Source organism: Piliocolobus tephrosceles, chromosome 3, assembly GCF_002776525.5.
Source record: "Piliocolobus tephrosceles isolate RC106 chromosome 3, ASM277652v3, whole genome shotgun sequence".
Taxonomy (NCBI): Eukaryota; Metazoa; Chordata; class Mammalia; order Primates; family Cercopithecidae; genus Piliocolobus; species Piliocolobus tephrosceles.
In genome coordinates this window covers 9191064-9216468 of record NC_045436.1, presented here as the reverse complement: position 1 = coordinate 9216468, position 25405 = coordinate 9191064, and positions in this window count along the sequence as shown.

Here is a 25405-nt window from a genome sequence, read left to right as displayed (position 1 = left end):
ACTGGTGCCATCTGGTGAAGAATCATTGAGACCGAAGACATATAATCTAAGAAGTCAAAATAAGTTTCATCAGGGTTATTTCTAACTAGAACAATGGTCATGTGACTTAGAGGCCCCTGGCTTTGAAGACCTCACAGACATATGTTGAAAATGAAACTCTAAAGAGCTATGAAAGGTGACAAAAGGAAAAGTGAAATAAGCACATCTTATAATTAAACATTTACATTCAAGAACAAAGCATTCCTCTTTTTAAATCTTGTTTTCAAAATTATAATTAGAGTATTTGCTTACAGATTTTCATATTTCAATACAATCACAATAGTTATTTTTGTTTGCTTGTTTGTTTGTTTTTGTTTTTGTTTTTCGTTTTTTTTTTTTTTTTTTTGGAGATGGAGACTCTGTCACCAGGCTGGAGTGCAGTGGTGCAATCTCAGCTCACTGCAACCTCTGCCTCCTGGTTTCAAGTGATTCTTGTGTCTCTGCCTCTCAGTAAAATCACAATAGTTCTTCAACTTTTATTAGCATTAGAATCATCTAGAAGGTTTGTTGAAATTCAGCTTGTTGCCCACCAACCCCAGAATTTCTGACTCAGAGGGTGTTTGAAAGGTCTGAGAACATGCATTCTAACAAGTTCTCAGGCGATGATGATGTTGCTGTTCTAGGAACACATTTTGAGAAGTATTTGTCAAAAGTTTTATTCAAATGTAGTCATTTTTGAATCACATTTAGAAATATCACAGCATCCTAAGCCAGCTAATTGATTTCTTATCATTCTGCTAGATTTAAGGGTTTTTTTAAATGTCGTAGTAACCCAGTAAAATGTGTAAATTTCCAAATGTGTTAAAACAAACTTTAAAAGACTATTGTTGTATCATATTTTTTAAAATGTTGTAGTGTTATAGCATTCATTCTCAAACATATAATACCAGTGATTGAGTACCACAGCCTACACATTTGTATTCTCTGTGTCTCGGGGATTCAGAAATCAATCAATGATCCATGTTTCTGCTTTGGAGGAACTCAGTGGATACTGACAGGTAAATGGGAGAACAGATACCAGAAAACACAAACTGCAGAGTGCTGGCTTATAAAGATGAACAAAGGACTGGGATTGTGCCGGGCCGAGGCAGTGGTGCTCTTCACATAGAAGCCCTTATTCAAATAGAAGCCTTATTTGGCTGGCTCTTAAAAGTGAATAGGAATATTCTGGACTAAGAAAGGGAAAGGATCCCCCAGACAGATGGAAAAAATATATACAACCTTATTTTGTGATTTAAAAATGTGCTACTTCAACCGTCAGTCTAATTTTGGAGATTAGATGTATGTGTCTAAGATAATGTGCATTAACACTATGCAACTATTTATTTTATTAGTATTACATTTTAAAAGAGAATGAAACAGATCTGAAAGGGTATGTCAGTATTAAATATCCTGATAAAGGGCTCGGTCCACAATTGCTGAAAGATTCAAGTCAATAGCATGATTCTCTTAAAGGGAAGTAAATCAGAGAAGTCTCCCTGGAAGAGGTGTCTTCACCAGTTCTCACAGAACACTCGGGATTTGAGTGCAGGCTCTACAGGGAGAGCAGGGTGAGTACAGATAGTCCCCAATTTGCAAGATACCAACATGAGGGCCGTGAATGTTTTTCTGATCCTGAGCTATTTTCAGAGTATCTCTGCCAGTGTAATATACTAAAAAGAAAAAGGGGTATTTTTCTCTCCGTGTATTACAATAGTGCTGTCTGTGGTGTTTAAAGGGCCATGCTACCATAAATCCTTTGACATTTATATTTTCACATGACATAACATTTATGATTTTGGCAATGAAGAATGAGTTTCACTCCAACTGCTAATAGCTCCCATTAGTCTTTTTTAACTTAAAAGAAGAAAAAGTAACAAGTTTCTATCTCTCACAAAGCAAAACAATAGGCACTGTGCAAAAAGCTGTCATCGAAAAAAAATAAACAAGAGAAATCCTTATTAATGGTAAAGGAGTGTTTTTGTGTGTGTGCCAAACTATTTTTAAATGCCTTTCATCTTGGGGATCCTGTGGCTGAATGACTTGCTCTCCTTACTTTAATCAGTGAAGGAGAATGAGCTCCTGGATGGAGGGTGGGACTCTGCTGCTGGGCAGGCCAGCCCGAGCCTGCTACATGCCAGTAAGTCAAGGTCGATATAATGATTTCTGAACAAAGAGATGAATGCCTTTGCCAATCCCCTTCGTGTTACCCAGACCACATCTTCCCTGCATTAACACGTAATTGTAAGTTTATTATATTGCGAGTCTCTTTCTCTTAAAAGGAGGGCTGTATTTAAGTGAAAAGAATTGTTAAGATGGAATTCACATTTGACTGTTGTTTCACTTTGCTGCTCAAAGGGAATTTTACCATCTCCCAATCTACTTTGAAGATGGCAATAAAGTCAGCAAGTTATACTCTCTTCCTGAATTAGTTCCTAATTAATTTTGTATTTTAGATTTACTACCTGTCTTCCCTTCTCAGTTTAAAGCCCTCTCCCTACATCTGCTTCTCACACAGTCCACGAGTCAAAAAGCCAGAGATAGCGCCAACGATGAAAAGAAACAATAGCAATTAGGGTGAAGTGGTGTGCATACCTTGAAGAAAGCTATGTGCTCAGCTGAAGGATAGTTAGGAAGCTCATTTCATAGCCCTTATGTGAGGAAAAAGGATCTACAGTGAGTGATTGTATTTCCAAGAGTTCAGCAGTCAGAGAACCTGCCTGCCAAACTGTTTAATTCTACTCTTATGTGTTCTTAGATTTAACAGGAATCTTTATTTGTTGATGCATTTAAGGAGTACAAATGCATTTTAGGTGAGCAAAGGGTTAACTGATCTGGGACTAGTGATGACATTTTTTGAGAAAGTGAGGAAATCTTAAGCATTTTTCCACCTAGTTTGGAGCTGTGCAAGACTGCCTTCCAAAAAAAAAAAAGAAAAGAAAGCAAAGGCTTTGTTCTGGCTCTAATGGCATCATGAAACCAGGAAAGATGTGTTAGTCTTGGGAGACCCTGGGTCCTTCTGGCAATGACTCGTTTCACCTTCCCGCACACCTCCTCACATCCTGTAAAGGAGACAGCACTCTATTCCAAGAGTGAGAGGGACAGGCTGGGAGTCAGAAGTCTTTTTTCTTGTCTTCTTTTTTCTTCTTCTTCTTTTTTTTTGAGATGGAGCCTCACTCTGTTGCCCAGGCTGCAGCACAGTGGCATCATCTTGGCTCACTGCAACCTCCACCTCCCGGTTTCAAGTGATTCTCCTGCCTCAGCCTCCTGAGTAGCTGGGATTACAGGCGCCCGCCACAACACCCGGCTAATTTTTGTATTTTTAGTAGAGACGGGGTTTCACCATGTTGGCCAAGGTGGTCTCGAACTCCTGACTTCAGGTGATTCACGCCCCTCGGCCTCCCAAAGTGTTGGGATTACAGGTGTGAGCCACCGCACCCGGCCAGGAATAATTTTTCATGGCATCTCTGTGAGTGAGACCCACTTAGAAAGAGGGGGCACTTGATTACGCTGCCGGTCTAACAACACCATTGGTCTCTGCAGGGTGGTTTTGCTATAACGGTGCAGAGAAAACAGCTGCTACCTATCAGGCCCCCGGTGTGTGCAGGATCTGCACCTTCTCCCTCAGCCTGGGTGGCTTTTCTCCAAGGACCCCCGTTTCCTCCCACATCCCAAAGATGTGCCCCTTGGCCCTTTGAGCTGGTACATCCTCAGGGTCCCAGTGTGAGTGGGTGTGGGTGAGTGTGGGTGAGTGTGTGAGAGCGGGTGTGGTGAGGGTGGGCGACCGGGAGGGAGTGTGGGTGGATGTGGGCGAGGGTGGGTGAGCGGGAGGGAGCGTGGGTGGATGTGGGCGAGGGTGGGTGAGCGGGAGGGAGTGTGGGTGAGTGAAGGTGAGTGTGGGTGTGGGTGAGTGTGGGTGTGAGAATGGGTGTGGGCGAGTACAGGTGAGCGGGAGGAAGTGTGGCCGGGTGAGGGTGTGAGTGAGGGAGTGTGGGTGACTGTGAGGGTGACTGGGTGAGTGCGGGTGAGATGGGGTGAGTGTGGGGTGAGGGGGTGAGTGTGGGTGTGTGTGAGGGTGAGTGAGGGTGAGTGTGGGGGAGGGTCACTGGGTGAGTGGAGGTGATTGTGAGTGCGGTTGTGAGTCTGGGGGAGTGTGGGGGAGGGTGAGTGTGTGAGGGTGAAGGTGTGTTGGTGAGTGTGTGTGAGTGACGGTGACAGTGAGGGCGAGCAGGAGGGTGTGGGTGTGATTGGGTGGGTGTGTGGGTGGGTGAGGGGGAGTGTCAGTGTGGGTGTGTGTGTGTGGGTATGAGAGTGAATGAGTGAGGGTGTGTATGTGGGTGAGTGTGAGAGTGAATGAGGGTGAGTGTGGGTAGTATGGGTGTGTGGGTGAGTGTGGGTGTGTGGGTGAGTGAGGGCGAGTGTGGGTGAGTGTGAGTGTATGTGGCTGTGTGTGGGTGAGTGTGAATGTGTGGGTGAGTGTGGGTGAGTGAGGGTGAGTCTGGGTGGGTGAAAGGGTATCCCGGCCAGGGCAGGTCACACCTGTTGTCATGAGCTGCCCAGGTGGGCTCCAGCCACCTGGGACCCTGAACTGGAATACGTTGATGAATAATTATCTTACTTGCTTTGCTTAATCCTTCTTGAATGTATGTCCAGCTCACATTTATTTAAATGTTTCTATGAAAAATGTTTTGGTTTTTATTTAGAAGTCTGCTGATGTTTAGGAGACCAGAAATATGCCTTAGTAACTGAAATCTTGTTCATATCAATTAGCCTATGGGAAAATTGCTCTCATTATACGTTGTTTTGCTTAAAGTCACAGTTTCCAGGAGCCTATCAATGTTGTTAAGGGAAGACTTACTGTAATTAGCTTTGCTGCCGTGAGCTACCTAGGAAAACCTAATTTAAAAAATATCAGCTACGAAAACATTCTTACTGCCCGGTTTTCACTATTCATTCATTCAATATTTAATATTCATTAATTCATTTGAGAGATACATAGTGAGTTTCTAATCTGTGTCAGGTATGTGCCAGGTGCTATGTACACACTAATCAATAAAATCCACATGCCTCCTGTCCTCATGGGATCTATGGGCTAGTAGTATATGATCATTATGCGTAATTGACAATTAATATATTCCAAATAATATAAGACAAAACGTGCAGTGTGATATGTCTCCATCTGAAGGAAGGTAGGAACAAGGTTCTGAATAAAAGCATTCCCCATCTGAGGGCTGGCACATAGTATACTTTCTCGTCTCTCTCAAGGCTTGAGGGTGGGATGAGGTTGATTTAAATACAAACAGAATTTCTCGAATCTTCTCTAAATGGTGAAATCTGACTTTGGGTTAGAAAGTCATACTTCTTTCTGTGCTAGTTTGAAGAGCACATTCCCAGAAGGGGCACTCACGGCACACGCTTGTGACAGTTTCAGGGCTGGAATCAACCCTGCAGTGCCTTCAACGAATACTTACCTGGTGCCTATAGACATCGGCCCAAGGGCTGGGGATAACAGACGTCAGGAAGATTTTCAATGTCATATTTTCAAATATGAATGATCTCTAGCAACAGTTGATTTGGCTAGAAAACCCCAATTATTAAAATATTCCTTTCTCAAAGCAGTCTGTTAGTCATCATGTTTTCCTCCAGCACTTGCTTCTATCCTTATAAAATGGCCATGAACCATAGCAGTGGTTATGAATTCATTCATAATTTACTAGGTAAAGGTCAGTTGCATTTTAAGACACATTAATTTAAATGATAACATTAGTTGTAAATTGGGATATTTTCCCAAATAAATGATCATTAATATTTTAAACAAAATTTTTTCCTAAAACCCAAACGAAAGGCAGATTTCAAAGACCTGCAAAACATCCTCACCTCATATAATCCTCTCACATACAGCATTTTAAATATTTGTGTTTTAATAGGACATACATTTACAAACCTTCTTTTCACCCATAAGAGAGTTAAAGGTTTTATGATATACTTGTTTGCTTAATTACAAGGACAGCCATAAATGTTTTAAATATAAATTTAACCTACTATGCTTTTCTCACGTTTGGTGACCACAGTAACATTTTAGGGATTTTAAAATCCTTGGGCCGTCAAAGTTTGGGACTCAGTATACTGAAGAGTAAGTTCTCATCACTTATGCATTTGAAATGTTAAAGGCTTTATTTTGAATGCACTGAGGCATATTAAAAATAAAATGGAATTTTTTATGCTTTGGATATAGCCAAGGAGTTATGCTCAATGTCATTTTGAATTCTTCCCAAATCTGAGGAGGGAATCCCTCAGGTAACATTTGAAACATTTTGAGTACTTGTATTTCTAAAAGAGGCACTTAAACAACCAAAAAGAAAAAAAAAGCTTTTAAGCAAAAATTAAAAAAAAAAAAAATACAATGTTAGATATTCAACAAGGAAATCCAAGATGATGATTGTAAAATATGACAATATTGGGTCACTTTTTATTTTTAAGGTGATGACTCCAAATTTTTATTTTTTTTTTGTGAAACGATTGAGATACTAAAAACAATTACTTTAAACATTATGATTCTTACCCCACTTAGCAAAGAAAAATAATTCAAATATGCTATGAAAAGCTTTATGCAACAGACTTATTTTATTCTGTTCTAGACATCCGTTAACAAAAATATGTGTTGAACTCTGCTGACATCTTTGATGGGTCTTCGGCACTGAATTATTTCTCAACACACGGAGCTAAATATACACTTTTTTACTTTTGTTAAAAACATTGACTTAATGTTATGTTCCTCAAAATACATGACAGGAGCGATAGCAGAAGGGATGTGGTGGATGCAATATTTGCTCAGCAGAAAAGGCCTAAGTATTATTTTGGTGCTTCTGACGGCACTAAATGAAGATTTTCAAATAAACAAGCTACAGGGGAAGACATCTGAACAAAAATGTCACAATTCCCATTAGTGAGCATAACAATGAAATGAAAAAATTACATTCTCTCATGATACAGTTGTGTAAAATAAATCTTAATAACCCCAATTGATGTTTTAAAATACAGAGAAAAAAAATAAAGACAACTGTACTTAGGGTGGTGCTAGGAGATTCCAAGTTCCAGCAGACAAATTCTATCTGTATTTGGGACCGGGGAAAGGAAGAAAAAGGAATTTCCTCTCTCCGTTAACTGTAGGTGCTATGGATTCCTGGGCATGTGTATCTGTCTCTATCTCCATAGCATCAACAATGCTCACCCGGAAAGGATGAAGATGAGGTGAAAAGTCAAGTGGTCGTCAGTTCCTCTGAGACCCTGCCAGGGGCCGGGCGCGGTGGCTCACGCCCCTAATCCCAGCACTTTTAGAGGCTGAGGCAGGCGGATCACAAGGTCAGGAGATCGAGACCATCCTGGCTAACACGGCGAAACCCCGTCTCTACTAAAAATACAAAAACCAGCCGGGCGTGGGGGCGGCGCCTGTAGTCCCAGCTACTCGGGAGGCTGAGGCAGGAGAATGGCGGGAACCCGGGAGGCGGAGCTTGTAGTGAGCTGAGATCCGGCCACTGCACTCCAGCCCGGGCAACAGAGCGAGACTCCGCCTCAACAACAACAACAACAACAAAGACCCTGCCAGGTTCTTGTTCCTGCCTCTGTCCCCGACCTCACTTCTTACTGCTATGGTCTGACCAATGTTGCCTTAATTCATTTTCTTCAAAACTCTGCGTTTTCCTGCCTTGGGATTTTCACAGTTGATTTTATTTGTACTTGAGCCGTACACTTAGACATCCCGTTGGATTCAGGCTTTGGTTGTCCGGCCTCTGGGAAAGCGTTCTGATCTTGTCCTCTCTCTCATAACACCAGCTCCTTCAGTTACTCTCTATTCTCACCATCACCCAGCCAGCCACGGCACCCACCGCCATCTGAAATCATCTGCTGCTTGCTTTTCCGTGTGTTTCTTGGCTTTCTAGCCCGCGTTAGCGGGGAAGCTCCATGAGAAACAGCATCTCATCTCCCTAATTTGACCACCATACTTACAATGTCTGCAATAGCATTGTGCCTGGCTTCAAGTGAGGAGCCAACTGGTATTCCCCATAAACAACTCTAGGAAAGGAAACGATTCTTTCCAGAGCATTGGAGAGTACCTTCATCTCTTCCTACAGTTTTTACCCCCACAACTGTGTATCCTGAAATGGGAATCTCAAAAGTTAGCGAGCAGTTCTGGGGGTGACGGTTCTAAATCTGCAGAACTCCTCCAACTCTGTGCACAGGAAACCATGGAGAACTGATCCAAGTCACAGCACCTCGCTCTGGCCCCGCTGTATTTCACTTTGATGGGAATCTGTGTCTGAGAGGCACTAAAAGTGGGTGTGCTGCAGACAGCTCTTCCTGTGCCTCGAGCAATAAAACAGTGGGGCTGGCACATGTGGACAGAAGTAATGCAAAACATTTTGGTCTGAACAGCCTGTTTGAGATGCTAATGATTTTCCGTGTTCCTTAGATGACTTTGGAGAAGTTTACAGCCATCCATCTCAGTCAAAAACTACATTTACGGGGATCAATGACGCATAATAGACATGCCGCTTGGCACCGGAGAAATTCTCTTTCTCCAAAATCTACAGCCTAAAAAGTCATCACAGAACATTTAAAAGAATTTCCCAAAATTGCCCGGCTGTGTCTCTCATACGATGTGAAGCATGTTCAGAGATGTCGTGTGCTAAAGAAGTGCAATGCACATGTTTAAAAAAAGCCTTTACATATTCATGCAAGTGAACGTTTTTAGCTCTCTTACAAGGAACATTGAATGTATATTTTATTGTGTGAGTTTCATCTAAACGTTTTACACAGATAGGCACAATCCTTCTCTGAACCGGATCATGATAATTCTCAAGGTGTGAAGAGAAAGAAAAACCTCCCCTGCCCCAGCCTCTTTATCCTTTTAACCTACACCTCTCCTAACGCCCACATGGAAGCAGCTTTGCTTTACAAAGGGAAAAGTGGCTGCTGTAGTTGAATTGGAGCAGCAGCTGTGGAGTGAAGAAAACAGGATGCTTTCTCCTCCAGCAGCATCACAACAGTGTACTCACATAGGTACCCTGAGATAGTTGTCTCTCTTGCAGTAGTAGCAGGCTGGCTCTGAGGTGCAGGCAGAAAGTCCCCCTCAAAAGGTCGAATTCCCATGTGCACACGGAGGCTCCAGAGCACATCTCTAAATGATCTAAGTCAAAGGTTCCTACAAGCTCGTTTATGGACCTGTGTGTACATGCCTCATACATGTCAAGAACAACAATGCACATGGGAAGTTTTATTGTTTTTGTTTTGGTTTTGTAGAGACATACGTTGACCAGGCTGGTCTCGACCTCCTGGGCTCAAGCGATTCTCCCGCCTTAGCTTCCCTAAGTGCTGGATTACAGGCATGAGCCACCGAGTCTAGCCAGGAGATTTTTTTTACAAATTAAATAACTTTCTAAAAGCTCCTTTATTTGAAGATTATATACTTTTTAATGTTTGGTGTTGCAAAGTGTACCCTTTGATGACATTACAGTGTCAGTACATGGTTTGAGTTTGGTTTTTACATTTCGTGATTGCCTTTCCCACATACCACAAATGGGCAATGCCCATTGATCATTAAATGGTATTTTAGATTGTATTGATCCATCAAATTCCAAAATAGGGAACCGCTGATTCACTTTTTAATCTTAGAATACCACTTCTTTTTTTTTCACTGAAAAAAACTGAAAATTGTTTATTAAAGGGTTAATGTTTTATATAATTGGTTCAAAGTTTTTATGGAACTTAAAATCCTGAGTTGCTTCTCAATAATACAGATGCTTATAATCTGTATTATAAGCTATTATAATTAACTATAATATAATTAAATAGCTTATAATATTAAAAACTATTACAGTTACAGATGCTTAACATAATTAGACTTCTCTTCTAAATTTCCATTTGTCAGATTAATGTTAACCTTTCACAGTTACCACAACTTTTGGAATTCACAAATTCCTATTTCTCCAGTTTTTTTTTTTTTTTTTTTTTTAGCATATTTTAAACCTAAAAGAGAAAGCCAAAACCCCCAAATCAAGCATCTTATGACATATTCTTCCATTTGAAGTTCAAGTGTCTCACCATGTGATTTTGGCCTTGGGCTGTGTAATGTGAATTTCCTGAGAACAAGGAACATATTTCCTCATTTTGATATCCTCAGTGCTTGGCATAGACCTGGCATGATTTTTGACTGAGACAATGAATTCACAGAGAAATAATTATAAATTCTTGACCAGTGTGTCCTGGCTCTCCAGTCAATTCTCCAGCTCCAAGTATCCCTGTGGTTCTAGGGAGCTGAGTGTTTCAGGGTCAGAAGCACACATTTATGAAAACAACTTGCTTACAATAATGTTAAAATGAAGCCGGTGATATCTTTCTCATCTAAACACAGAATGCGTTTACAAAGAACTTTGAGTTCATGTTAATATAGCACCTCAAAGTAAGTACATCAGTCAAATAAAGTGGACTTTACCATTAAGACTATACTGAAACATTTATGCATAGTTAAAATTTTCAATTAAGGAATCATTTGAGGTGATTCTTAGATGATTCAGTAGATCTTATTTGCATAGAGGTTTAAAATGACCCAAAGACACCGATTTGAAGGGGATTCGTACATTGTGTTATGATCAAAACGACATAATTTCCAGTTTTAGTATTTTCCATTATCTATTGAAATGCTTCCTTTCTAAGAATGTCTATTTTTATATACTCTCCTGAAATGCTATCTTTTTGGTAGGCATGCTATCAACAAATGCACTTTCACAAAGCATAGCACTTTATGGGATTTAAATGAAGAAAGATAACACATTTATAAAAGCAATACATAGTAGTTGAGACACAAACTTTGTTTTCGAATGTTAAATATAATGACTCTACCAAGCAGATATTTGTCATTAATAACAATAGCTCATGGTTAAATGTGGCATAAATAAGTGTCAATAGGGATCATTGTAGAACTAAAAATAAGAATGTAGACTTACTAGAATCCAAGTGTTTTTTTTCACCATCACACAGTGAAACAATTAATCAGCACGTGAGTTATAAACCAGAAAAGGAGAAAGAACAAACCATTTATTGAGTAATTTGCAAATGCTATGCTTAGTATTTGCACATAATAATTTTTATCTCTTAACCTTCAAGATGCTTCCAAATAGATAATTTTTATCAAGGGTAAACTTTGGTTCAGAGACTTTAAATTACTTTCAGGCAGTAAGTGGCAGAACCAGTATTTGTTTGACACCAGTTTTTATAATCTTTCCACTCATTAGTGGTCTTCTGAGGAATTAATTGCCTCAAGCTGAGAAATAAGAGAGTTCTGATTCAAGAGTAACCTTCCTTAAGCATACAGAAAGGAGCAAAATGTTTTGTCAGCAGCAGCGAGAACGAATTGTAGTCAATGATGATAACAAATGTGGAAGGGGAGACATTTGTGTGGAAAGCATATCAAAGGTATAAAATGCTTCAACAGACTGTAGTCTGGGATAGGCCCAATGAATCTGATCACTTGCAGATCCTTGACTATTTTTAAGAGAGCAGTTTTGGTCCAGGGTTAAACATGTACTAAATAATATGATGTAGGAATAAGAAAAGCCACTCTGTTTGAGGTTTTATTATATGCCAGACACTGCTAAAAGCTTGAAGCTTATGATATCTTGGCTCTGAATTATTAAAACCATTTTAGGGATGAAGAAACAAACTTAGAGGGGTAAAAAAAAAAAAAAAAAAAAAAAAAAATTACCCAAAGACACCCAGCTAGTAAGTGTCAAAGCTGAGATGAACCTACAGTGCCCTAAATATAATGGAAATATTTTCAACAGTGTCACCTTTGCCTCTCTAAGGGGTCCTTGAATAGTGAGACACAAAAGATCTAAAAGAGAAGAGATCTAAATGATGGAAGAAGGTATCCAGGTGGGAAGTAGGGGGAAGGAAGAGGGGCACACGTGAAGGAGATTCTGGAGAGAGGGGAAGGGTTGAGTCATTTTCTGAGAGTTCAGGAATGGAGCAGAGAATAGTTGACATTCAGTACAGGAAAAAAAAAAAAAAAAAAAAATGCTGCCCTTGGAGACAGAAAAAAAGAAACATGTTTTTTTTTCAAAGACCCTCATCCCAGCCTCCTTATTGCCCTGGGCGGGTCTTTCTGCTGCGATGCCTTGCTTGTGGTACCCTGCCAGAAACAGTCCCCCGCTCTGCCCAGCAAACATCAGGTTTTGACTGTACCTGCTATGTCTATGCATCCTGTCCCTGACTGCAGGAAAATGTTGGCTAATTTATAAAAACTGAATAAAATGCAAAGAGGGAATAATCATTAAATAAAAACCCTTTTTTCCCCTTTGGAGCTATGAATAAAAAAGAATTTTCTCCTCCAACAGATATGAGTCCTAATCTCATAATTGTTCAACTGGCAAATTCACTGAATTAGAGAGATGCACACATTGACCTGAGCAAAGGGGATGGGCACATGTCCTTTTGACACGATGAATCCTGCACAGTGATGCCAAGGGAAGGCTCTAGAGCAGAACATGGGCAAATGGATGGGACGAGGCTTTCCCTTCCAGAGATTCCAGATTAGGTTTACTCTGTAGACCAGTGCTGCTCAAAATGTAATTTGTAGTGAATCACCTGGAAATCTTGTAAAATGCAGATTCCGATTAAGTATGGGAGAAATGCCTGAGATTTTTCATATCTCACAAATTTGTAGATGAAGACAAAGGTGCTGATCCTCAGAAAATGATTTGATTTGCAAGGCTGTGGAGAACCTTGCTCTGTTGCAGTTACCTTAATTGCCCACTTGAGACACCAATCCACTGGGGAGCAGCCTGCACTAGCTCATCTTAGGCCGTATTTTACTCCTGTGCTTCTTTCTTGGATGCAAGCCACTCAACCTCAGCCAATTCTACATGTCTCTTCTCAACCTCGTGTTCAGTGACATCACATTGGTAGCTTGAAAATGACTCTGGTGGGAATATTTACACCATAGAAAGTAGCAAGCACCACCCATCAAAACTTGTGTGTGTGTGTGTGTGTGTGTGTGTGTGTGTGTGTGTGTGTGTGTTTTACTAGCCCACTCTCTATTACTGTGGTATGCCTATTACATTATTAACCCAAACCATTATAATTTAAAAGGAGTCTTCTTCCAATCCATTTAATTTCTGCAACATGATATTAATTTATAAGCATTTGCAGGATAAAATTCCAGGCTGCCCAGTAGGCTGTATCCTCTAAGATGTCAGAGCTGAGGCATAAGCTGAGGGAAGTGCCATACCCATATGATATCACCCGGGTTATTCACAACGTGGTGTCCCCAAGACTACAGTGAATTTCTAGCCTCAAAGTAGAATTTCGAGCCTCATCTTGAAGAGGCCTAAATGGGCCTCTGTTTCTTAACGCATGCAGTAAGGACACTTGCCACATTTAATTTAGTATCCTCAAAAAGGCAAATACATAGCCACAATATATATGTAGTTTCAATGAGAAAATGTATACTGAGTTAAAAATAGCCAACTTACAAACACAGACATGGTTAGAATTCATTTAGCGAGTTGGGGAGAATTATGTGACCTGGATCAAGTGTTCTCATTAGCTTGGTGTTAAGGATGGTGTCATTATGCATAAAATTTAAAGTAAAATGAATATACATGTATATGTTTTTTAACACAGTAAGAGAAAGAGAAAGGAAGAGAAGGAAGACGGAGAGGGAGGTGATCACTTTGCAGGTGAAAGAAGCTATGCGACAAAAACTTGCTGAAACTAACTTTAAAACCAAGTGGCATTATAGTTGCTATCCAGGGACTGAGAGGCACAGCAATCACAGATGGAGTGCAAAGCAGCATAAATCTCTTGAGATCTTGCAGGACCTGCTTTAGAATAGAAAAATGAACTTCACTGAATTTTTTTTCTCTCCCCCTTCTATCTGCTCTAATAAATGTGCTTAGGTGCAGTGAAATTATCCCAAGACAGGCAACAGAGGGTATAGAGATGAAAAATGAAGAGGACCACTGTTAATTAATAAACGAAAAATATACTCTGAGGGTTGGCTTTGCATTTAAGATGTGTATGGGGGGGAAATCACAGGTTTTCTAGTAAAATCTCAAAGTGTTAATGTCAGTCTTTTCTGAAAATTTATTTTGCTGTCATGATTATTTTATTATTATTTACCTTATCAGAAAAGCAAAATAATATCCAATGACAGCACTATAAATAGGAGGTTAAACAGAATTTTGAAGTCCTTTACCAGCTAGCTAAACTATCTGAATGTATACTAAGCTTACACGTGACATTATTTCTATAAATAATCATTCACAAGGCTAATTTTGGTCTCTAAGTTCCAATTGAGACAGATATGAGCATCACGGAAAATATCTTAACTGCCTAGCATAAATAACAAATATTGCAGAATTGGGATTTGCTTTCAGAGTTTGTTTTCTTTAGCAATCACTATAGTGATATATATGACATTCAGAGCATTAGGAAAGGCAACAAACTGCAATAAAATGAAAAGGGGACTGAGTAAGAAGGTTTGGAAATGTTTAATCTGAGTTCTAACACCAACTCATCATGAGAGACACTGACAAGTCATTTGAATTACCTGTGCCGCTGTCTCTTAACATATAAAATAAAGATATCTCTATTAAAAGGTCTCTAAGATTCTAAAATTCTCTGATGCCCTCATTAGTCTGATTTGGACATGGAAAAATCTCTCCCAGCCCATGTGACGTCACTGTGAAGTTAGCTACAAAGCGGAGTGGTGTATCATCTAGTCTTACTTTCCATCATCTCTGGGTCATGAAAAGTGTCTGGCAAAGTAGCATAGTATTGATGCGAAGGACAAAACTGACACGATGGGAATCGAAGTAAGTGGCTCACTGTAAAGCAAAAAATGGGAGAAACAGTGGTCAATGATCTGATCAAGAACCAGTGTCACAAATGCAACTCACTCAGTGTTGAGAAAACCGACACCAGGTTGAAATTCACTGCATAACCCCTGCTCTCCGTCATTGTCTGAAACATCGTGAATATCCTTTGTCTAGGAAATTGAAAACATGTATTTGCATGGTAATTATAGAGTAATAAAATAGACTAATCAAATACCAAGACTTGAATTAGAAGTACGGTTTTCAATGGTGTGGGGGGTGAGAGGCACCAGTTTGCACCCTAGGGGACATTCGGTAACATCTGGAAGCGTTTCTGGTTGTCATGCGCGAGGGTGGTACTGGTATCTGGTGTGTTGATGCCAGGGGTGCTCTCAAATATCCCACAATTCACAGGCTAGCCCTGCACAACAAAGAGTTATCCTTCTCAAAATGTCAGTAGTGCCCAAGGTCAGGAGATCCTGAATTAGGAGAACCTTCTCCAGAATCACCTGACCCAGAGTACTGCTTCAAATGAGTGAATGTGTTAATTTCCTGACCCTTTAGTTAACAGGAAATAGTATGCCCTCCTGTAATATTGGCCGTAAGTTAAAAACTTAAGTTAAATAGTGAGGCTAGTCCAAATACAATTAACGCGGAAACACATTGCTTTGTTTCTACGTTGCTACTGCGTCTCCCAGGCCCTTTCCAGAGACTCTGATGTATTGCCCACCTTAAGAATTACTGATTTAGAGGCATGGAAGGTAAGAACACTGCATGCCATGCTGAGTGAGGTGCATTTGGCAGTCAATATATTATTCTTGTAACCTCCTTGTGTGTTTGCAGACCGCCTCTGCTAAGTAGAAAGGGTGCTGAAGGTAAATTGCGCAGTGATATTTGCTGATGGCATGAACCCTATAGCACAGGAGCCAATTTCCCTTCCAGAAAGGCTTGTTGTTCAGTGTCTGCAGACTCCAAGTTATTCACATTTTCCAAGAACACTGATAACAATGCACGGGGAATGAGATCAACATAAAACTTGAGTGGGAGAGACATTCAGATGGCCCAATCTTCTAATAATTACCCCAGGTTTGTATCCAAGGCAACACTAAGATTTCTGACATTTAATCTCATATTACACAAGACAAAAAGGATTCTTCCATCCTAAAGTACAAATTTAAAATAATGTATTTTTTAGTTACACAAATACTGAGTTCCTTAGATTATCTAAATTCCATCACAAAATGAAACAAGACTCATAAATATGTCAATACAAACTCCGGCGATATAGACACGTCCAACAATATTTAAAGTAACATAACATTTTGTTCATGGTAGTTTTAAAGAGTCCTTTGGAGTTTACTTAAAATAAAGAATAGATGTAAGGCCCAGAGAAAGGCATGTGGTTACACCTGGTGCCATGATTATTTGTAATCTGTAAGGTGCAAGTTCTTGGAGCAACGGGTCCCAGCCCTGGCTGTGCAGTAGAATCAGCCAGGGAGGTTTTACAAAATACCTGTGCCTCCAGCTCTAGCCCCAAGATTCTGATTTAATTGGTATGTAGTAGAGCCCAGGCAGGGGTATTTTTTAAAAACCCTCTAGGTGATTATAATACACAGCTGGGGTTGAAAGCCACTGGCAAACAGAAACTTTTCTAACTAGAGTATTTTATAGTATCATGAGGCTGTTAATGGAATGCAACATTTTTTTCTCTTTATTAATGATCTTCTGCTAGCCATTCAGGAAAAAATAATGGTTTCTGCTTCATGCCATGTGTATAGACCAACTCTGAATACATGCCATGTGTACAGACCAACTTTGAAAAAAAATTATCTCTTGATTAGATTCTAACCTTCTGTCCTTCTGTTTCCTTACGCAAAAGGCAATGAATAAAGGGCAAGGGAGAAAGAAAAGCTAAAGATGCAAGGGTTAAAACCACATAACTCTTTACCTGTGGGTCAATATTTCAAGAAATGATCAACAACATTAATGAAAGATTTACAAATAAAGATCGTTTCAAGTAGTTGTTTATACTTTCTCTTCTAGAATGTGGTGTAAGTGTATTTTAAGCCACTGTAAGCCTTCTGTACAGTGAGGAATGCTTCGGCTCTAGGTTTTATGATCCAAGGGTGAAGTACATTTTAAATTCAAATATATACAGAACGGAAAACTCCTAGTTTCTCTTATCATCAATACATTGTAGGTAATATGGAAAACCCAGTGGTCAAAGCAATTGTAATAACAAACCTCTGAGGACTGTGTGAAGGACCCACAGACTATATAATTTAAAAAGAGTGTGTGCTCGTGTCTGCCCACAGGGGCACATAGGTATATGTGTAAGCACACAGTTGATTTATGTGTCATCATTGCTTTATTCTATTATTTATGTTACAAATATACTGGTTTACTGTTTATTAGCAAAATGCTTATTTTTACTACTCTAATGAGAATAATTATTTTTGTTCTAAAGACAATAACACGGATGCAAAGGGCTCCACTTTAAAAGTGTCAGTGGTGTTTGTATGACAGGTAATGAGGCAATTTGGCAGAACATCAGAAACTAATTGAGATCAGCTCACATCAGTGAGGCTTGTTCAGCTGAGGCTGTGCTTCCTAAAAAGAACAGTGGAATTCAATGAGACAATGTGACATGTACAATTTTAATTGGAAGCTCTAATTTAAAATATTTAAGAGCATGTTTAAAATAATTTGTGAATCCATACAGATGCTTCCTTCCCCAACTAATTAGGAATATTCAGTGGGTCATATAATGTCTGGATGTCAAAAATATGAATTATTGAAGTCCCTGCACGTGTAAGTATACTTGCACCTTTAGGCAAGATCAAATTTCGTTTAACAGTGGGAAATGGGGAGGAAACAATCCTCCAGACTGCAGAAGGGTAGGGGATTGTTCATGTGATATTTTGAAAACCATTACAAGTATCATTAAATTGCACACCTATTTTGCAAAACTGAAATTATATTTAAGCATATTTCAAAAGAAGTAATCCAGGTAAAACTGGAAACGTAATTTGGAGGTGTTGCAATACATTGCGATTTTGATTTGTTTAGGGTGCTGTTGCTCTCGTTTGCATCTGTTGTGTGGTTCTGGGTCTACGTAGTAAGCCACAATTCTGAAGACAGTAATTTAATAACCCTGAAATCCTTACTATTTCTGATATTGTTTTAAATCTGTGACCATTGAGCATTTAGGGCTTCTTTCTATGCTGACCTATCTTAAAAGAGAATTTAAAGAAAAAAGAAAAAAGAAAAAAAAAATGTTCAATTTTCCTGCTAACATATTCATAATTCAGTAATAAATCACTTGTAAAAAAATAAACTTGTAAAATCTGATACCTGCTAACTGAAAGTGTAATCACAGCATATTAATCACTTAGAATGACACTAAAAACAACCTTTCTAAAACTGTAACAGCTTATCTACCAGTTATTCCAGCAGGCTTAAGTGATTTCTTAAGAAAAGTTTGCAAATTGAAATGTTTAGTCACTTTTTTCATACACTAGTAAATGATATTAACAGTGAATAGAGAACAAGACGTTTTTACCATTTTTTATTTACCTTTTTAATACCATCATAGATTTTCAACTGTTAGCAAATGTAATAGAACAGGCTTATGTAACGCTAAAAACAGAAGATGTATTAGAAAAGAAGCCATGCTTAGTAAGTGAAAAATTATTTGGAAAAAAGGTAAGAAAGCCAATTGCAATAGAAGTAGCAGAACTGAGATGAGGAGAAATGGTTGATATAGAAAAGGCAAAGACAAGAAGTCATTAGCTGGGGTCTGGAAAAGTGAATTAAGAAGACTACAAGATAATCGGAGAAAAATAGAACCTGAAAACTGACAATTTTAAGTGAAACATTTGTCTCAAAGCTAGTGTCTTGTCTCTTTGCTCTAAAAACTGTAACAATTTCTTACATTATTTTTACAATATATGTTATCCAGGGTCTTTAATCTATCTTGCAGAAATGCAGAATGAAGGCAAACCCAAGTAAAAATGCTGTCCTCAAAAAATAAGACTGAAATCGTATCAACTATGTAGATAGAGATACATGTATATATGTACATACACCTATCACACAAAATACACACACCAGACAGACATCAGGCATGCACACCTACATTGGACATATATACATACTGTATGCATGCACCTGCATACATACATACATATGCACATGGAAGCATCAGATATGTCCAAACCTCTTGAAGACAGGCACACTGGCTCCAGCTTTTCTAGCTCATGTCCTGGTTCTAAATAGTAAAAGAAGTCACTCCACTGATTGAGTCTTTATTCTTTCTATAAATATAGGGGCTATGCTTAGGCACTGTACATTATCAGCAGACTTGAAAACTAGCCCATTTTATTTCTCCACGAAATATAGCCTACTGTTCCCCCATCCTCAAAAGGAAATGACTAATCCCACCCAGTTTTTAGACTGTTTTTCCAGGTAAGTAGCATGACAACAGGCAGCATTGTTACCTGTGTGGTTTTTGTATTAGCACCCTGTTTTAGAATTGGCCCAGATCTAGGTAATTTTGAAAACAAGTTGACTGGAACTCAGAAAAACCCTTACCTTAACATAAAGTGCTTAATATTTCTTTAATAACTCAAATATTTTTCATATATTCAAAATTTCATCAGGGAATCATTACATCTGTTAATCACCTATACTGTTGCCTGCAGTAAAAAAACAAATTTAAAGGATAACTGTTTCCTTTTGTGAAGTAGCTTCCAGCCTTGTATAGTAATGTTTTGTATATAACTATTATTGCATATTACAGTGCTCGTTTTAAAATAATTTGTATCTAACCAGCATGCATCACTCTCAGGATTCAGATGATGTAAATAAATGTTGGAAGCGAACCCCTAAGCTTATGGTCCACTTGCCAGTTATGGTTCCTTATGAGAAATTGCATATTGTTTTCTAAGACAACGAAATCACCTATTTTACTACTATACAAATTCTCAACATCTGTATGACTCTCAAACTGGTAATACTCTTGTATATATGTATTTTTGCATAAATATATAATGTTTACTTTTACAGATATTATATACCTTCAAAATACCAGCTCTCTGGTTTTTGTGGTTCAAAGTCATTCAAGCAATTGATATCAAATGTGGTATGATGATTTCTTGGTAAATCCTGTTTCACTATCACATTCTGATATGTTTCAATATGTTCTTCTCTGCAAAATGTGTTTTAAAGTCAGATAAACATAATTCTTCCATATGTTAAAGGCCTTGTGATTCGTATGGGTAGAGGGAAAAATGCCATAATTGGAAGTTTCTCACAAAACTATTTGCTACTGTAATTCCACAGAATCAACGGTATATTCTTGAGAAGAATCATGCAAACTGTATTATCAGTAATATTTGTTTCACATGAAAATAATGATGTCATCCCTAAGTGTTTCATTGTTATGAAGTATAAGTACTTACGTTAAAATCTCTCTTAGGTTTTGACATTCCTCAAGCATACTTTGTGGCTCTTCCTAGATTCAACACTACCAATTAAATCATAAACTCCCAAACATGACTTGTTTTTTAGTTTTTCTAAAGATGTATAGATAGACAATGATTCAGATCTGTTTATTATATATTTATAAACAGATATTTCCAAAAGCTTATTATTGAAAATCAATCATCAAAGTTTTATGTAAAGTACGTATTTTATAAAGTTAGGATACACAATTTCATAATGTGAGTTCACTTTTTTACAACTTATTATAATTCATCCAGATATGCTGTTTCCTTACTTTTGCATTTAAACTACTAGTTTAACTTCTCTAAATTGAAGACAAATGTACTATTTTAAATGAACAAATGAAACTGTTAGCCTTCAGCCAAAAATTCTCAGGAACCAATAGGAACCCAGATGAGCTAGCATTTACTCGTAGGATACACTGGTTAAAGCTAATGTGATTTAAAAATATAATGAAGATATTTTAACTACATCAGAACTACTTCATTACAAACTCAAAAACTTGTGATGACTAGCTGCAGATTTATGACACTATATAAATATACCCCCATCTTGGCAAATACTAACTTTTCCAGCAAAGTCATCTGTGTTAGAGACTATAAAGCGTGTCCAGTGAAAGATGATTTGTGTCAGCTAAAACTGTAGCCTGGAGCTACACTTGATATGTTATTACTTTAATCTAGTTATTGCAGCCTTGAAGTGCGTATTAGCAAGTCCAGGGAAGAAATGTCAAAAGCGCAACCTAGCCTGATTATGAAACATTCTAGGAATAGCCACACACACACACACAAAGCTCATATATTCCTCATTTAGTTGTTTATTTTGCCATATATTCACTTTTTATTTGTGACGTAATATTATTGAATATACAAGAGTGTTTGGAATTGACCATAGGGTAATACAGACTTTCATAATTGAGCCTTTGAGATTTTATCCTAATATATGCCAGTAAAGTGATAGTTATATAGATTAACTTTTTAAATCAAATATGCCCAAAACACTAAAATGAGAAGAAATATAACATTATTCTGATGGCCTGTGCTGTGGATTGCTAACTGTAAAATGGCTCTTCTTTACATAAATGTTAGTATATATATATAGTTGCAGATAATTCTAAGAAAAATATTGTTTTAAAATGCATCCGTAACAAAATGGTGAAATATCATAGGTGACTATTAGAAATGATAGTCACTGATACTTCTCTATTTTGTTATGGATGCATTTTATAATAATAATATCAAATGATAGTCACATACTATCATATTTAATAATAAAATATAAGAAAGTCTGGCATTATTTTTAAAAGTTTAGTGTTACTTTAGTAACTAAATGTGAGTTTATCCTTGTTCTGCTGATAAGGGGAAAGAAATCTATAATTTCTAGATATTTCTATTATTATAACTTAAGAATACATTCATTTAAAAATTCATAAAGTATAGGGAAATCTTGTTTAATGTTTGAATTATAAATGGCATAATACATTTTGTATTTGTGCTCTATTTTTGCTCAAGGTATTGAACAATTTTAAGTTTCACTTAAGAGAAATTAAGTATAATAGCTAAGTTATTTTAAACTAGTTATATTTTTAACTCTGAAAATAATTTGCTATCTTGAAAAATCATCCAAATTAGAAAAGGAGAAACTTAGTTTGCATATGCAAATATATTATGTTACTATTATATTAATAATTTCATTATGTTTCTGTACATATAGTATTTTATATTATAAAGTAAAGTGAACATTTTTCATAAGAAACTAAATATATTATAAATTAGTGTTCAAATAAAATTCAAATGTAAATGCATGGACTCTGATAAGCACTTTGTCAACTATATATAGTTATTATATCATGCTAAAATTACAGTTAAGAAGGTAATTGTCTCATTCTGAGATTTTAGTCTGATGGCTGCTATAGTAATACACTAGTAAGCAAGAAGGCTTATGGAATCATAATTATACAAATACACTAACACAGAAGGTTTAATGTCAGATGTTAAACATTTAACAAATAACGCTTCATCTATGAAAAATTAAACTGAATAAAATTACATATAACTTAAGATCAGGCAGGGTATTAATTATTACATGCAAATCCTTGAGAAAATAAAATAGTATTTGAAAAATCCCACATAGTACTTTTGAGCCGTATTGTTATATTTAGCATGATAAGTAAATAACATTTTCATTTAAATGAAGAACAGAAACTTTGCAGCAATAAATATGTTTGCGAGCAATAGAATGACAGGATAATCATGAACATCACTGCCTACACGATTCTTAGTTAATTTATTCTCACGCTTTCTCTTATAGTCAACAACAACAAAAAATTTTTAAGCCTACCTATCAACTGCTTCATGAAGAGTTCATTACACGTTTGGCATTCTGCTGTTCCATATTTTATTCGTAGCAAGGATTCTATGAGGTGCTCTAACCTGAGGGGAGACACCTGGTGGGTTTAATTAGAGTGCATCTGGCAGTAATTAGGAGCAAAGTGTAAAAGCTGAAGCATCTGTAATAGTTTAGGTGACTTCAATTTTTGCATTGAGACAATCCAGGAGAAAAGATTCCTGACCCTGGGAAGACAAAGAAGAACTCATAGAAAGATTTTGAATACAGAGAGGTTCAAACAATGAATGGAGAACTTTAAACAGTATTGATCAACCAATAGGGTTCTGCAGTGATTAAAGTCCATGGGAGGCATGATTCACTCTACTAGCAAGCATTTTGAGAATTCCTTTGCAAGGTGGGATGCTGCCGGGGTGGATGGGGAGTTGGGAGGGGATAATGCACATCTGGGAGAAGACTATTTTTGTATTTTGTTTTCTTTAATGCCAGTTACCTAAATAAGTACCAAGAACAAGTCAGAACTTGTGTGGTGTCCCATCCACCTTAATCAAATTAGATGTGCCATTGCTGAACTTTGTAGTGGCATCTGTTGACACAGAGTGGCAATTTAAATGTTATATGCATATGACTTTTTGATATCAGAGTCTGCATCACATATAAATTCTGTAATGATCTAGTGCGGTTCACAGCATTTGGGGAAGTTCAGGATAGATAAAATGCAGAGGTCTGGGATTTGTTTTGTTTGTGTGTGTGTGTGTGTGTGTGTGTGTATGTGTATATATATATATATATATATATATATATATATATATATAGGTGTTTGTAGAGATGGGGTCTCACTACATTGTCCAGGCTGATCACCAACTCCTGGTATCCAGCAATTCTCCCACCACAGTCTCCCAAATTGCTGGGATTACAGGTGTGAGGACCTCACTTGGACTTTCACTTTTTAAAATAATCGTATTCATATCTTAAGCAATAATAAAATGTCTGAGTGGTTTTTTCACCACACCATTTTTCCCTTTACTAACTCTTGATTTGTATTCTGGTGTGAGATTGTTATTCCTAGCAAATGGACCTGTTGAGATGGGCGTGGTAATTCAGTTTCATTGTTGTTACTATTACCTTATATTTGAGTAGGCAGGTGTTAGATCCCTTTGAGTGAAAATTTCTGATATACTGAATGAGAAAGCGTCATTGACATCATCAACGTCTCTCTCTTACGCGTGCACACACACACACACAGAGAAGACTACTTTGTACTATCTTGTTTACATATGAATTATTTCTGAAGCCAATAATGTTCAAATAAAATCACTTTTTCTATGTCTGTAGTTGGAATTTCCCTCCAACAACAACCTTTTATAAATGACTCAAAATTTACCAAATCAAATCATTTACTAAAATATCCCATGTATTAATGTTCCTGTAGGTCAGTCATGTATAGCTCAAAAGATCACTCGATTTGTTTACATTCTAGATTATTTCAGAAAACGTTGAAAGGAATTTTCTAGAATGAAAATTAATGTAATAATCTGAGCATTTCCATGAATGCAAATCATGACACAAATCAAAGTTTCCTAGATCAGCACCATCTGATCGGCATTCTGCAATAATAGGGATATTCCCTACACTGTCCAGTATGGGACCCACTTGCCCTGTGTAGATATTGAGCACTTGAAATGCAGCTAGTGTGACTGAAGAACTGTATTTGATTTGGATTAATTAGAACTTAAATAGCTACATGTGGCTAGTGGCTAGCATATTGGCAAAGGACCTAATCCTTGACTTGCAGATTACAAAGTAGACCCTGATGCAAGCACCTGGTGGTGTAGCAGAATCATAAAGGAAGTTGCAGTACCATAGGATCATTGTTTGCTTAATGTCTGTATCTTTACTTTTTTTCATTTTCATTCTAAGCCCCTGAAAACAGGAGCAAGGCCTCATCATTTTTTTGTGCATTCAATAAATAGCATCTAAATTGAATTTTTTAAAGTTGGATGAAAAAGAGGATATTCAGAGCAAAATGTGTTGTTGGGATAATAACGAGCATAGAGTGGAAAAAAATGCCGGAAATGCAGAGTAATTCAGAACAATAAGAAGCAAGGTTTGCAAGGCCAGAGGTTTTTCAGAGTGGTTTCTTTTTATCACAAAGTGAGAGAATTTGCATCCTGCCATGCCCTTGTAACAGAAGAAAGCAGGAGGATTTGCACAGTGGAGAAGTCTGAGTTTGGGATCAGTGTCAGGCCTAGTGGCACATGGCAGCTGTGCCTGGAGACCAAGCAGAGGGTTTCTCAGAACCCAGCCCTGCCCCCGCCCAGCTCCTCGCCTGAGCTGGGGTGGGAGGTAGACACACTACCTGGAAAGGCCTGGTTTGCTCCTCAGGTTTTTGAACATTTGCCTGATTGGCACGCAAGGAAAGTCTGAACCCATTCTGCATAATGTTTTGGAGAATAAAAAAGAATACTGTAATTTGGATCACTATTAGTCTTTATTACCATTATCGTTATGGTTTTTATTTTGCTGGTTTTTACAAGCTACAAGCTATGCTTTACAGATTTTTTAAAAAGATTAAAAAATAAAACTAAACCTCACATATTTTGTGCACTTATTACCTGCCAATCACTATGCTTAATGTTTTTAAAGGATTGGCTCCTATCATC